Below are 13,853 nucleotides of genomic sequence, written 5' to 3' on the forward strand. Positions count from 1 at the left end.
GGGGTCCATGGCCCTCCTGCATTTTTTTTCTTGGGTTCCTCAGGGTCTCACGGCTCCTCGACTTCAATGAGTCCACGGAGTCCAGAGCCCCATCCTTCCACTCCGAGACTGTTCCCCAAATACAAGGAACAGTATTATGCAGAAAATATGCATAAAAATCTTGCCATTGTTCCCTACAGAACCCCACATTACAAACTGATGAAAACTGAGAATTTTAACTCGAATATGTTTTTCCTCTATTTGAATCCAAACATATCTGTCTTCTTTACAATTATTAGGCGGAGTTTCAAAATCAATCAAAAAAACCCCTTAGATTTATTCTTATGTACAGTACCCCCCCTGCATATGTAAGATCAAGTGCAGGCCACATCCCTACCAGCACCAAGGATTGGGAGACCCACGTCCCAGTTCATCCACCTCAGTGCCTTCCAAGGCGCCAAAATCAAAATGCTCACCCCAGAAAATGGATGCCTCAAGAAATAAGTGACCCAGCAATTCCACTCTTAGGTATATACTCAAGAGAAATGAAACCATATGTTCACACAAAAGCTTGTACATGAATATTCTTTACATACATAATAGCTCCAAAGCGGAAACGGCCCAATATCCATCAACTGATGATAGATAAATAAAACGTAGTTTATCTATACAATTGGATATTACTCAGCAATAAAAGGGAATGAAGTATTGATACATGCTATAACATGAATAAACCTTGAAAACATTATGCTAAGAGAAAGAAGCCAGAAACAAAATGCCACATGTGATTTCATTTATATGAAATGTCCAGAACAGACCAATAGATAGAGACAGAAAGATTAGTGGCTGCCCAGGGGTAAGTGAGTTGGGGGGAAATAGAAGGGTGACTGCTAAAGGATATGGGATTTCTCTAAAGGTAATGAAAATGTTCTACAATTGATTGTGGTGATGTTTGCACAACTCTGTGAATATATTAAAAACCATTTAATTTTACACTTTCAATGGGTGAATTGTATGGCATGTGAATTACATCTCAATAAAACTGTTAAACAAAAGAAATAACAGTGTCTGTGTGTCTTTTTATATAGTATTTCTTCAAAAGTCCACATTTTTTGCAATTGACCAAGAAATCAAGATTTAGTTCCTGTCATTTCAGATGCTCTGGGCCCATTTTATTCTACCATAATTTCTGAGACATCTCAGTGGAGTTTTGCCATTAGTTCCCAAAGCATTTTACTCTTTTTAAGATTTTCATCAGAATGTTTTTAGGAAACAAAATATATATTTAGTGACCTGATACAAATAAAAGACCTTTATGATTTGCAGAGGCCAAAAACATAAAAATCCACAGTCATTCTTATGAGTCTTTAATGCCCCTGAATTACAAGAATTGTGGCTTCTATGATTAAAAATAAATGTGTATGACAAGGATTCAGTAAGGGATAGTCATTAATACACTATAATCCACATTTACTGGGAGGAGGTCTTTAAAGAGGCTACCACAGTAAGAAAAAAGAAAAAGGCAGAGAAATTGCATTGGCTATCAAGATGCTAAAATCTACCTAAGCCAGTTATTCAGTATTAAATGAATATATAGGGCCGGCCCCGTGGCTTAGTGGTTAAGTGCGTGCGCTCTGCTGCCGGCGGCCCGGGTTCGGATCCCGGGTGCGCACCGAGGCACCACTCCTCCAGCCATGCTGAGGCCGCGTCCCACATACAGCAACTAGAAGGATGTGCAGCTATGACAGACAACTATGTACTGGGGCTTTGGGGAAAAATAAATAAATAAAATCTTTAAAATAAATAAATAAATAAATAAATGAATATATAAAATGGTCCACACAGTCTCCCATGAATGTATCCCCTTATTAATAGGTCAGTGGAGTGAGAGATGGGGGTCTATGGAGTCAGGGATGGGGGAATCCACAGCTTCAGCGACGGGATGTCTGTGGAATCAATGAGAGGGCTGTCTGTGAAGGTTGGACCTGTGAGGTCATCAATCAGGATGTGTCAGTGGTGGAGATTCTGTGGGGTCAATAAGTGTGTGATGTCAGGCACTTGCCACTTTGTATTTGGAGTCCTGCCAAGTGCACAGATTCCCTCAGTGGGTCTGGGCTGGAGGGGCGCCCCTTCTCAAGGACATGAAGGGTGGGGTTGGCGACGGTTTTTTCAACTCTTAGAGACGTCAGACACATGCAGCCTTTAGGAAGTTTTGGTTTGGGCCGAGCCGCCTGGCGGGAGCTATGCAGACTATGGCTCTCGGCGCGGTTCTGATCTGGACAGTTGCGTTGATTTGTACGTGCGATGGCATGCATGTAGGCAGTGGCTTTGAGCGACAAGAGGACAAGAAAAAGACTGTGATTGACAGACAAGCGCTCCTAAGGCTGGATCGACAAGCGCCGGAAGAAAGGCCTCCCTAACCGCATCAGGGGCCAATGGGATGCCTGGTGGGAGGTGCCGCTGGGCTGTAAGTGACTGACAAGAGCTGGCCCTCCCAACAACAAAGGAGCTAATCGGAGGCCGGGGAGGCTGGGCCTGGGAAAGACCGGCAGGGGCCGACCCTCCCAACAACAAAAGGCCCTGAGAAGGAAGCCTCCGTACTTCAGGACACTGAGACGTTGCCACGGGAACCAAGGGCCGATCAGATCCTTTCTTCGACAATTTCTTTCTGTAACTGTGAGATGTGTAAATGTAAGGGGGTATCGTTATTCCTGGCACCAAACCTTTGCCCGCTCAGGTTTCCCAATCTCAGGCGCACCCTCTCCCCTGCAGGGGTCTGAGGGGATGTTGGTCCCCAGTCTCTACTCCCCTGGACTGGATTGGAATTGGTCCTAGAGGCTTCTATCTCAACGTACACATCCTGGGCGGAGGGGATGGTGTCTTCGGACTTTTAAAATATTCAGTTTTTGCAGTTACATTTATCAGTCTCTTCCTTTATGGATTCTGGATTTTGTTTCTTATATGGAAAGGTATTCTTATACTTCCATTGAAAAAAAAATTCTCTATTTTCTTCTAATAAGTTTTGATTTGTTTTTGTTTTTGGTAAGGAGGACTAGCCCTGAGCTAACATCCGATGCCAATCCTCCCCTTTTTTCTTGAGGAAGCTTGGCCCTGGGCTAACATTTGTGCCCATCTCCCTCTACTTTATACGGGACGCCACCACAGCATGACTTAACAAGCGGTGTGTAGTTGCACGCCCAGGATCCAAACCTGCAGACCCCACAGCAGAGTGCACGCACTTAACCACTGGGCCACCAGGCCTGCCCCAAGTTTTGATTTTTAAATTTCCCTTGGAATTTATTTTGGGCTACGGTGTGAAGTAGAGATGTAACTTTTTTCCCCAGATAGATAAACAATTGTCCTAACACCATTTACTGACGAGTCATTATTTCTTTCAATCTTCTATGCTTGTCTCTTACTCTCCCAATACCACACCGAAGTTTTGTGGAATATGTGACTTCCAGTAGGGAAAGTCCTTCTTTTTTTCGTTTTGTGAGGAAGATCAGCCCTGAGCTAACATCCATGCCAATCTTCCTCTTTTTGCCGAGGAAGAGCGGCTCTGAGCTAACATCTATTGCCAATCCTCCTCCTTTTTTTTTTCCCCAAAGCCCCAGTAGATAGTTGTATGTCATAGTTGCACATCCGTCTAGTTGCTGTATGTGGGACGCGGCCTCCTCCGGTGCGTCGGTGCGCGCTGGGGATCCAAACCCGGGCCACCAGTAGCAGAGTGCGCGCACTAAACCGCCAAGCCATGGGGCCGGCCTGGCAAGTCCTTCTAATATGTAATAATTTTCCAAAACTTTTCTGGCTCTTCTGGCCCATTTTTTCTTCCAAATGAGTATAAGAATGAGTTAGTCAAATTCTATTAAAGAAATGATGCTGGGATTTTGAGATGGCCTAGAATTTATAGATTATTTTAGAAAGAATTGACATCTTAACATTAAATCTACCCATCCAGAGTTATGGTATCTGTTTCCCTTTATTCAGTCTTTTATGTCCTTCAGTAAAATTTTATACTTTTATTTATATAGATCTTCCACAATTCTTTTTAGACCTATTCTGAGGCTTTATTCTAAGACCTGTTCTTAGACCTATTCTAAGGTTTTATTTATTTTTATAATGGAATTATTTATTACATTACATTTTCTAAGTGATTGTTACTGTTGTACATTTTTTTAATGTTGATCTGATTTGCTTTAAGAGTATAAAACATACATAGAAATAGGTAGTTTGGTTTTGCTTAAATTACACATATTGTTTTGTACTTGGTTTGATTAGTTAACAGTATCTCTTGGGAATTTTTCCATCTTGGTACATAGAGATATTTCTGTTCTTCTTTTAAACTGCATATTGTTTCATAGTAAAGATAAACCATGGTTATTTACCCATTCTCATACTGGTGGATACTGAAATTATTTTCAATGTTTCATTTGCATTGCCACACTATAATGAGCATTTAAAAAAAATGTTTACCTTTGTTCATTTATGTGATGTGTGACTACTGCTCCAGGTTGGAACTGTTCACCAAAGAGTGTGATTTTCAACTTTTCATGGGCACTGTGAGGCTGTCTGGACAAATGTTCTTCCCCAGAAGCCACCTGTGAGGGTGTCTGTTTCTACCCCAGCTGCCAACACATGACCACTCAGGACCATTTGTGGTCCCTTGGACCAGTAGACTCCAGCTGTCTATAGCTGCAGGGAATAGGCTTCTATGTTTTCCTCCACTTCTTGTTGGCTGCTCTTTCCTTCTAGAATTTCTGTGAGATGAAAACACAATAGATCTTCAGAACCTTCTGTGACCCATTAATAATCTGTTATTTCATACTTGCCATTTGTACCTCATCCTGGCAAATTCGTCGGATCTATCTTCCTGTTCAACATGTCCACCTTAAACTGTATTCATTCTTCCACCTAGCCCATTTATTACAGTTTTTATTTCAATGATTTCATTTTTATTTTCCAAGTTATTTTGCTGATTATTTTTAAAGAAGTAATAACTTCTTACATCTCTCTGAGCAGAGTAATTAGAGTCATTCTAACACTCTGGCCTGTTTGCTTTATTAGTCCCATTACTTGGTTCTGTAAGTGCTTAACTTTTTAAGTACAACCTACCCCGGATGTTGCAAAAATAGTAGAGAGTTTCTGCTTGTTAACATATTCCCCCAAATGTTAACATCTTACATAATCATAGTACAATTACCAAAACCAAAAAATTAACATGATACAGTACTAAGTGGTTTTCTCCTACTAGGATATTTATGCTGAACATATTCGTGTACTTATGATTTAAACTGCTCCCTTCACATTCAAGGATCCTATTTATTTTGCTTTCTTGTTCTTCTCTTTCTGGCCTTCAGTTCCACTCATTTGTTTAGTTTTTTCTCATCTAGTGGTATAGAATTTTAATCCCTTTTTGTACTATTTAATATTATTCCCTGACTTCTATTTGTCTGGTATTAATATTGCCATACCTGAATCTTTTTTGTTAACATTTTCCTGTGATACCTTTTAAAAAAATTCCTGTATTTTCAACCTGTATGAATCTGTTTTAGTTGTCTCTTGTAAACAGCATGTAGCTGAAAATTTCTTTTCCCGTCTTACAGTCTTTGTCTTTCCACGCAATAACTCAACACATTCTTCTACTGAATCAGTAATAATAGTAACAGTAAAATCAATTTGAACAATTATTATGTGCCAGGCCTATGTGCAGTATTTTACATAGATTATAACAAGGGATTATATACCATTTCATCCTAAAAAAAGATATAGGTACAATTATTCACATTTTTCAAGAGTAGAAAATAAGACCAGAAAAGGCACTAGAAGGATTTGCCCAACGTAACATAGCATGTGGAAAGCAAGGATTTGTACACATAAAGACTGGCTTCCAAGTCCACAAGCTTAGTCACTATAATATATTGCTACTTTGGGACTCTTTTTTTTTCTTAAATTGTGCTTTCTTTCTCCCTATCCTTTCAAGCATTTTAAATCCATTTTCTTTCTCCATCTATTTAATTACATATTGAAAAGTCAGTATTCCCCCTCCAGTTCCACCCTCTGACCCAGTTGAGTGTTAACAAGAAACGAACATCTTTTGACGGGGTTCTCCAGGATTCAAATAAGTATTTGCAAATAAATAAAAGTATATATAAGGTTTCTTGTTTTCATTATTTTAAACCATTTTACTTTTTTCATATAACAATTTACCATGAATATCACTTCAGACAGTAGATAAAGAGCAAACTCATTCCTTGTAAGAGTTAAAGTATCTTCCATTATATGATAGGATAATATGATATGAGATTATATATATATATAACCATATATATATTATTTAAGATGTTGAAGTACTTTTGTTACCAAAACTAATGCTTCAATAGATATCTTTTTATTTATACCTTTATAAGTTTTTACTCAATAAGGTCCTAAACTCTCAACTCTGACTGACCTTCAGGCTCTGTACAAGCAGGAAGTGAAGGCTAAGGCATAACTGCAAAATGCCTAAGTGTTGAAGGTGTGCCACAACACACACACACACACACACACACACACACACACACACACACACACAGTACATCTGCAAAAACTAGGGGATTATTTTTGGTTCCAGGCAAAAGAAATCTTGGTCAAATCCCCTAGCTCACTACAAGCCAATGGAACAGAGACTGCTATGACCACACATGACAAAGAATATAGACTTTACAAAATTAGTTCAGAAAAGTCACTAAACAAACTATATCAACAACTATAACAAGCAGCAAAAACAAACCCCGGGGAAGGGAGAAATATGATTTCCAGAGTTGCCACACTGTAATATTCAAGATGTCTGTTTTCAACAAAAAATTACAAGGCATGTGAAGAAACAAGAAAATATGGTTAATACACAGGGGAAAAAAAATTAATTAATAGAAACTATCCCTGAGGAAGCTCAGACATTGGACTTAATAAACAACTTTAAATTAATTATTTTATATATGCTCAAAGAACTAAAGGAAACCATGAGAGCAATCTCACCAAATAGAAAATATCAATAAAAAAAGGAATTTATAAAAAGGAACCAAATAGAAATTTTGGATCAGAAAAGTACAATAATCGAAATGAAAAATTCACTAGAGGATTCAATAGCAGATTTGAACAGGCAGAAAAACTAACTGGCAAAATTGAACATAAGTAAAATGAAATTATCCAGTCTAAGGAGCAGAAAGAAAAACAAATGAGGGCCGGCCCTGTGGCTTGGTGGTTAAGTGTGCGCGCTGCGATGCTGGTGGCCCGGGTTCGGATCCCGGGTGCGCATCGAGGCACCACTTCTCTGTTCATCCTGAGGCCGAGTCCCACATACAGCAACTAGAAGGATGTGCAGCTACGACACACAACTATCCACTGGGGCTTTGGGGGGAAAAATAAAATAAATAAAATCTTTAAAAAAAAAACAAACAAAAAAACAAATGAAAAATGAACAGAGCCTAAGAGACCTGTGGGGCACTCTCAAGCATACAAACATACTACAAAATGTTAGTCCCAAATTGGGTAGGGAAAGGGAAGAAGGAATATTTTTAAATGATGGCCAAAAACTTTCCAAATTTGATTAAAAACATGGATCTACACATCTAAGAAGCTCAAGAAACTCCAAGTAGGATAATCTGAAAGAGACTGACACCAACACACATTATAATCAAATTGCTGAAAGCCAAAGATAGAGAACATTTAAAGCAGCGAGAGAGAAGCCACTCATCATGTACAACAAATCATTAACAAGATTAACAGCTGATTTCTCATTAGAAACCAAGAAGGCCAGAGGCAGTGGGATGACATATTGAAAGTGCTGAAAAAGAAAACCCAAAACTGTTAACCAAGAATTCTATATCCAGTAAAACTATTCATCAGAAAATAAGGAGGGGGCCGGCCCTGTGGCTTAGCGGTTAAGTGTGCACGCTCCGCTGCTGGCAGCCTGGGTTCGGATCCCAAGCGCGCACTGCTTCTCCGGCCATGCTGAGGCTGCGTCCCACATACAGCAACTAGAAGGATGTGCAGCTATGACATACAACTATCTACTGGGGCTTTGGGGGGAAAAAAATAAATAAAATAAAATCTTTAAAAAAAGAAAAGAAAAGAAGGAGAAATTAAGACATTTCCAGATGAACAAAAACTGAGAAAGTTCATCACTACAGACCTGCTCTTCAGGAAATGCTAGAGAGAGTCCTTCAGGCAAAAATGAAATGATACTAGATGATAACTTGAACCCAAATGAAGAAATAAAGAACACCAGTAAAGGTAACCACATAGGTAAATATAAAAGCCAGTATAGTGTATTTTTGGTCTATAACTCATCTTCCTATATGAACTGAAACAATAATTATAAATCTATGTTGATGCGCACACATGTATAAAGATGTAATTTGTGACAGTAACAACAAAAAGAGGCAACAGAGCTATAAAGGAGCAGAGTTTTTGTATACTCTGGAGGCAAAGTTGGTAATAATTCAATTAAAAATAAAAGAAGGCAAAAAATGGAGGAATTTGAGGAACAAAACATGTATAATATAAAAACCAAATAGCAGAGGCTGGCCCGGTGGTGCAGCAGTTAAGTGCGCGCTTTCTGCTGTGGCGGCCCGGGGTTCGCAGCTTCGGATCCCAGGCATGCACTGATGCACCACTTGTCAAGCCATGCTGTGGTGGCGTCCCATATAGAGAAGAGGAAGATGGGCACAGATGTTAGCCCACGGCCAATCCTCCTCAGCAAATAGAGGACTGGCAACAGATGTCAGCTCAGGACTAATGTTCCTCACCAAAAACAAACAAACAAACAAACAAATAGCAAAATGGCAGAAGTCCTTTCTTATCACTAATTATTTAAATGTAAATAGATGAAACTCTCCAATTAAAAGGCAGAGATTAGCAGAATGGATTTTTTACATCATCTACCTATTTTCTGTTTACAAGAGACTCACTTTAGATCCAAAGACACAAACAGTTTCAAAGTGAAAGGATGGAAAAGATATTTTATGCAATTAATTAACTCAAAGAGACCTGGGATGGCTATAATATCAGACAAAATAGACTTTAAATCAGAAAAGATTACAAGAGACAAAAAGGGACATTATATATTAATTAAAGTGTTAATCTATCAGAAGATATAACAATTATAAACATATATGCAGCTAACAACCCCCAAAATACATGAAGCAAAAACTGACAGGATCAAAAGGAGAAACCGACAGTTCAATAGTAATAGCTGGAGATTTCAATACTCCACATTCATTAATGGATACACAACTAGATAGAAGATCAACAAGGAAACAGGAGACTTGAACAACACTATAAACAACTAGACCTAAGAGACATATATAAAACACTCCACCCAAGAGCACTAGAATAAACAATCTAGAATACATGGAATATTCTTCAAGATAGACCACATATTAGAGCACAAAACAAGTCTCAATAAATTTATAAAAACTGAAACCATACAAAGTATCTTCTCTGACCAAAATGCAATGAAATTAGAAATCAACAGCAGAAGGAAATCTGAATGTTCACAACTACATGGAAATTAAATTCACACCCTTAAACAACCAGTGTATCAAAGAAAAAAATCACAATAGAATTTAGAAAATACTTTGAGATGAATGAAAATAAAAACACAACATACTAAAACTTATGGACTGCAGCTAATGCAGTACTCAGAGGGAAATTCATAGCTGTAAACTGCTACATTGAAAAGAAGAAAGATCTCAAATTAATAACCTAAATTTCCATCTTAAGGAACTAGAAGAAGAAGAGCAAAGAAACACAAAGTAAGCAGAAGAAAGGCAATGATAAAGATTAGAAATGATATAAACAAAATAGAGATAGAAAAACAATAGACAATCAATGAAACCAAAAGTTGGTTCCTTGAAAAGGTCGACAAAATTGATAAACCTTTAAATAGACTAAGAAAAAGAGAGAGAAGACAAGTTACTAACATCATGAATGAAAGTGGGGCCATTACTATTGACCTTGCAGAAATAAAAAGAATTATAAGAGAATATTTTAAACAACTTTATGCCAACAAATTACATGACCTAGATGAAATGGACAAATTCCTAAAAACACAGAAACTATCAAAATCTATTCAAAAGGAGTATGTAACAGTCTTTCTATGTCAAACACGGAGAGGTTGAATCAGTAAGCAAATAACTAGTCCCATGACGGGACTAGTACCCTTACAAGAAGAAACTAGAGAGTGTGCTCTCTGGCTCTCTCTCTCTGCCATGTGAGGATACAGCAAGAATGGGCACCTTGACCTTGGATTTCTCAGCTTCCAAAACTGTGAGAAATAAATGTTTGTTGTCTAAGCCACCCAGTCTATTGTATTTTGTTATAGCATCCCAAACTGACTAAGACAACTTCTAATAAAGAAAGTTAAGAATCAGATGTCTTCACTGGTGAATTCTACCAAACATTTAAAGAAGAATTAACACCAATACTTCTCAAACTTTTCCCAAAAAATAGAAAATGAGGGAACACTTCCTAACTCATTCTATGAGGCCAGTATTACCCTAATATCAAAGCCAGATAAATACATCACAGAAAACTACAGAGTAATATTCCTTATGAATATAGATGCAAAAATCCTTAACAAAATACTAGCAAATTGAATCAAGCAGCATATAAAAAGAACTATGCACCATAACCAAGTGGGATGTATCCCAGGAATGCAAGGCTGGTTCAACATAGGAAAATCCATGAATGTAACATGTTATATTAATAAAATGAAGGAAAAGGGCAACTATTAAAAAACCTACAACTAACATCACACTTAATAGTGAAAGCTTTCCCCTCTAAGACAAGGAACAAGACAAGGGTGTCTGCTCTCAACATGTCTCTTAAACATTGTACCGGAAGTTCTAGCCAGGGCAATTAGGGAAGAAAAAAAATAAAAGCCAACCAAATTGGAAAGGAAAAAGTAAAACTTCTTGATTCACAGATAATATGATCTTGTATACAGAAAACTAAAGAATCCACTAAAAAACTATTAGGGCTAATAATGAGTTCAGCAAAATTGCAGGATACAAAATTTATGTACAAAAATCCGTTGTATTTCTGTACACTAGCAATGAACAACCCAAAAACAAAATTAAGAAAACAATTCCATTTACAATAGCATCAACAAAAATAAAATACTTAAGAACAAGTTTAACTAACGAGGTATAAGACTTATATACTGAAAACTACAAAACATTGTTGAAAGAAATTAAAGAAGATCTAAATAAATGGAAAGACATCCTGTGTTCATGAATTGGAAGACTTAATGTTGTTAAGATGGCAATATTCCTCCAAGTTACTGCAGATTCAATGCAATCCCAATGGCTTTTTTTTTGCAGTAATGGACAAGCTGATCCTAAAATTCACATGGTATTGCAAAGGACCCAGAATGGCCACAAGTATCTTGAAAAAGAAGAAAAAAATTGGAGGACTCACATGTCTTGTTTTCAAAACTTACTACAATGGTACAGTAATCAAACAACTATGGTACTGGCATAAGAACAGATATACAGATCAATGGACTTGACTTGAGAGTCCAGAAATAAACCCACACAGATGGTTAACTGATTTTCAACAAGGGTGCAAGAACATTCAATGGGGGAAAAAAATAGTCTTTTCAATGGTGCTGGGACAACTGGGTATCAATATGCAAAAGGATGAATTTGGACCCCTACCTCACACCATATACAAAAATTAACTCAAAATGGATCAAAGACTTACATGTAAGAGCTAAAACCATAAAACTGTCAAAAGGAAAAATAGGTATACATTTTTGTGACTTTGCATTAGATAACCATTTCTTGACAGCAAAAGCACAAGCATCAAGAAAAAAAATAAATAAACTGGACTTTGTTAAAATTAAAAACTTTTGTGCATCAAAGGACATCAAGAAAGTGAAAATATAACCCAAAGAATGGGAGGAAATATTTGCAATAATATATTCTGATAAGGGCCTTGTATTATATAAATAACTCTTACAACTCAACAACAAAAAGATAAACAATCTAATTTAAAAATGGGCAAAGGACTTGAATAGATATTTCTTTAAAGAAGATATACAAATGACCAATAAACACACGAAGAGAAGTTCAACATCATTAGTGATTAGGGAAATGTAAATCAAAACTGCAATAGGAGGGCCAGCTCAGTGGCATAGTGGTTAAGTTCAGCTGCTCTGCTTTGGTGGACTGGGGTTCGCCAGTTTGTATCTTGGGCGCAGACCTACACACCATTCATCAAGCCATGCTGTGGTAGTGTCCCATATACAAAAAAAATAGAGGAAGACTGGCACAGATGTTAGCTCAGGGTCAATCTTCCTCAAGTAAAAAGAGGAAGATTGGCAACAGACGTTAGCTCAGGGCCAATCTTCCTCACCAAAAAAAAAAAAAAAAACTGCAATAGGATACCACTTAGCCACTAGCATGGCTATGATTAAAAAAACAAAAACAAAAACAGGAAATAACAAGCATTGGTGAGGATGTGGAGAATCTGGAAGCCTCATACATTGCTGGTGGCAACCACTATGGAAAACAATTTGGCAATTCCTCAAAAAGTGAAACAGAATGACCATATGACTCACCAATTCCACTCCTCTATATATACGCAAGAGAATTAAAAGCGTATGCTCAACGAAAAACTTGTACATAAATGTTCATGGTAACATTACTCATACAAGTCAAAAAATGGTAACAACTCAAATGTCCATCCACTGAAGAATGGATTTAAAAATGTTGTATATCCATTTAATGGAATATTGTTCACCCATAAAAATGAATGAGGTTCTGATACATGCTAAAACATGGGTGAACTTTGAAAACATTATGCTAAGTGAAAGAAGCCAGACATAAAAGGTCACATATTGTATGATTCCATATATATGAAATGTCCAGAATAGGGAAATCTATAGAGACAGAAAGGAGATTTGTGGTTGCCAGAGGCTAGGGTAAGGGGAAAATGGGGAGTGACTATTTAACGGTAACAGGGTTTCTTTCTGGCCTGATGAAAGTGCTCTGGAATTAGACAGTGGTGATAGCTGCACAACATTGTGAATGTACTAAAAACTACTCAATTGTATTCCAGTACAATTCCAGTACAACCACTTCCAAGTGGTTAAAATGATGAATTTTATGTTAGCTGAATTTTACCTCAATAAAAAAAAATTTTTTTGAAGTAAACAGTGATTCTTTGAAAAAAAATTTTAAAATAAATCTTTATTCTTTGAAGATACATATACAAAACCAAAGTATTTAAAGACGATGGGGCCAGCCCCGTGGTCTAGTGGTTAAGTTCACCACACTCCGCTTTGGCGGCCTGGGTTCAGTTCCCAGGCGTGGACCTACACCACTAGTCGGCGGCCATGCTATGGCGGTGACCCACATACAAAATAGAGGACGATCGGCACAGATATTAGCTCAGGGCAAATCTTCCTCAAGCAAAAAGAGGAAGTTTGGCAACAGATGTTAGCTCAGAGTGAATCTTCCTCAGCAAAAAAAAAAAAGATAAAACAATATCCTAGTCTAGGATTTGCTTTAAACTACTTCAGCAGTGTGTGTGAGGAAGGAAGGTGGAACAGAAAGAACAAAATTCATCACGAATTGACTGTTGAAGCTAGATGATGGGGACATGAGAATTTGTTACAGTGTTCTATTTCTATATTTGTTTGAAATTTTCCATGTACATGTAAAAATCCAATGTACAAGATAATATTGTTAGATGGCATAATTATTTTCTGTATATTGACATGTAGTGAAAACCAATCATGTATTTTAGGACTTTAATAAACACAGTTTTTAAAAAAGTGACCAGTTTTTTAAAAAGTCTTAGAATACCCATCAGTTCTACTCCTAAGT

Source organism: Ceratotherium simum, chromosome 33 (assembly GCF_057802395.1).
Source record: "Ceratotherium simum simum isolate JZ-2026a chromosome 33, ASM5780239v1, whole genome shotgun sequence".
Lineage (NCBI taxonomy): Eukaryota > Metazoa > Chordata > Mammalia > Perissodactyla > Rhinocerotidae > Ceratotherium > Ceratotherium simum.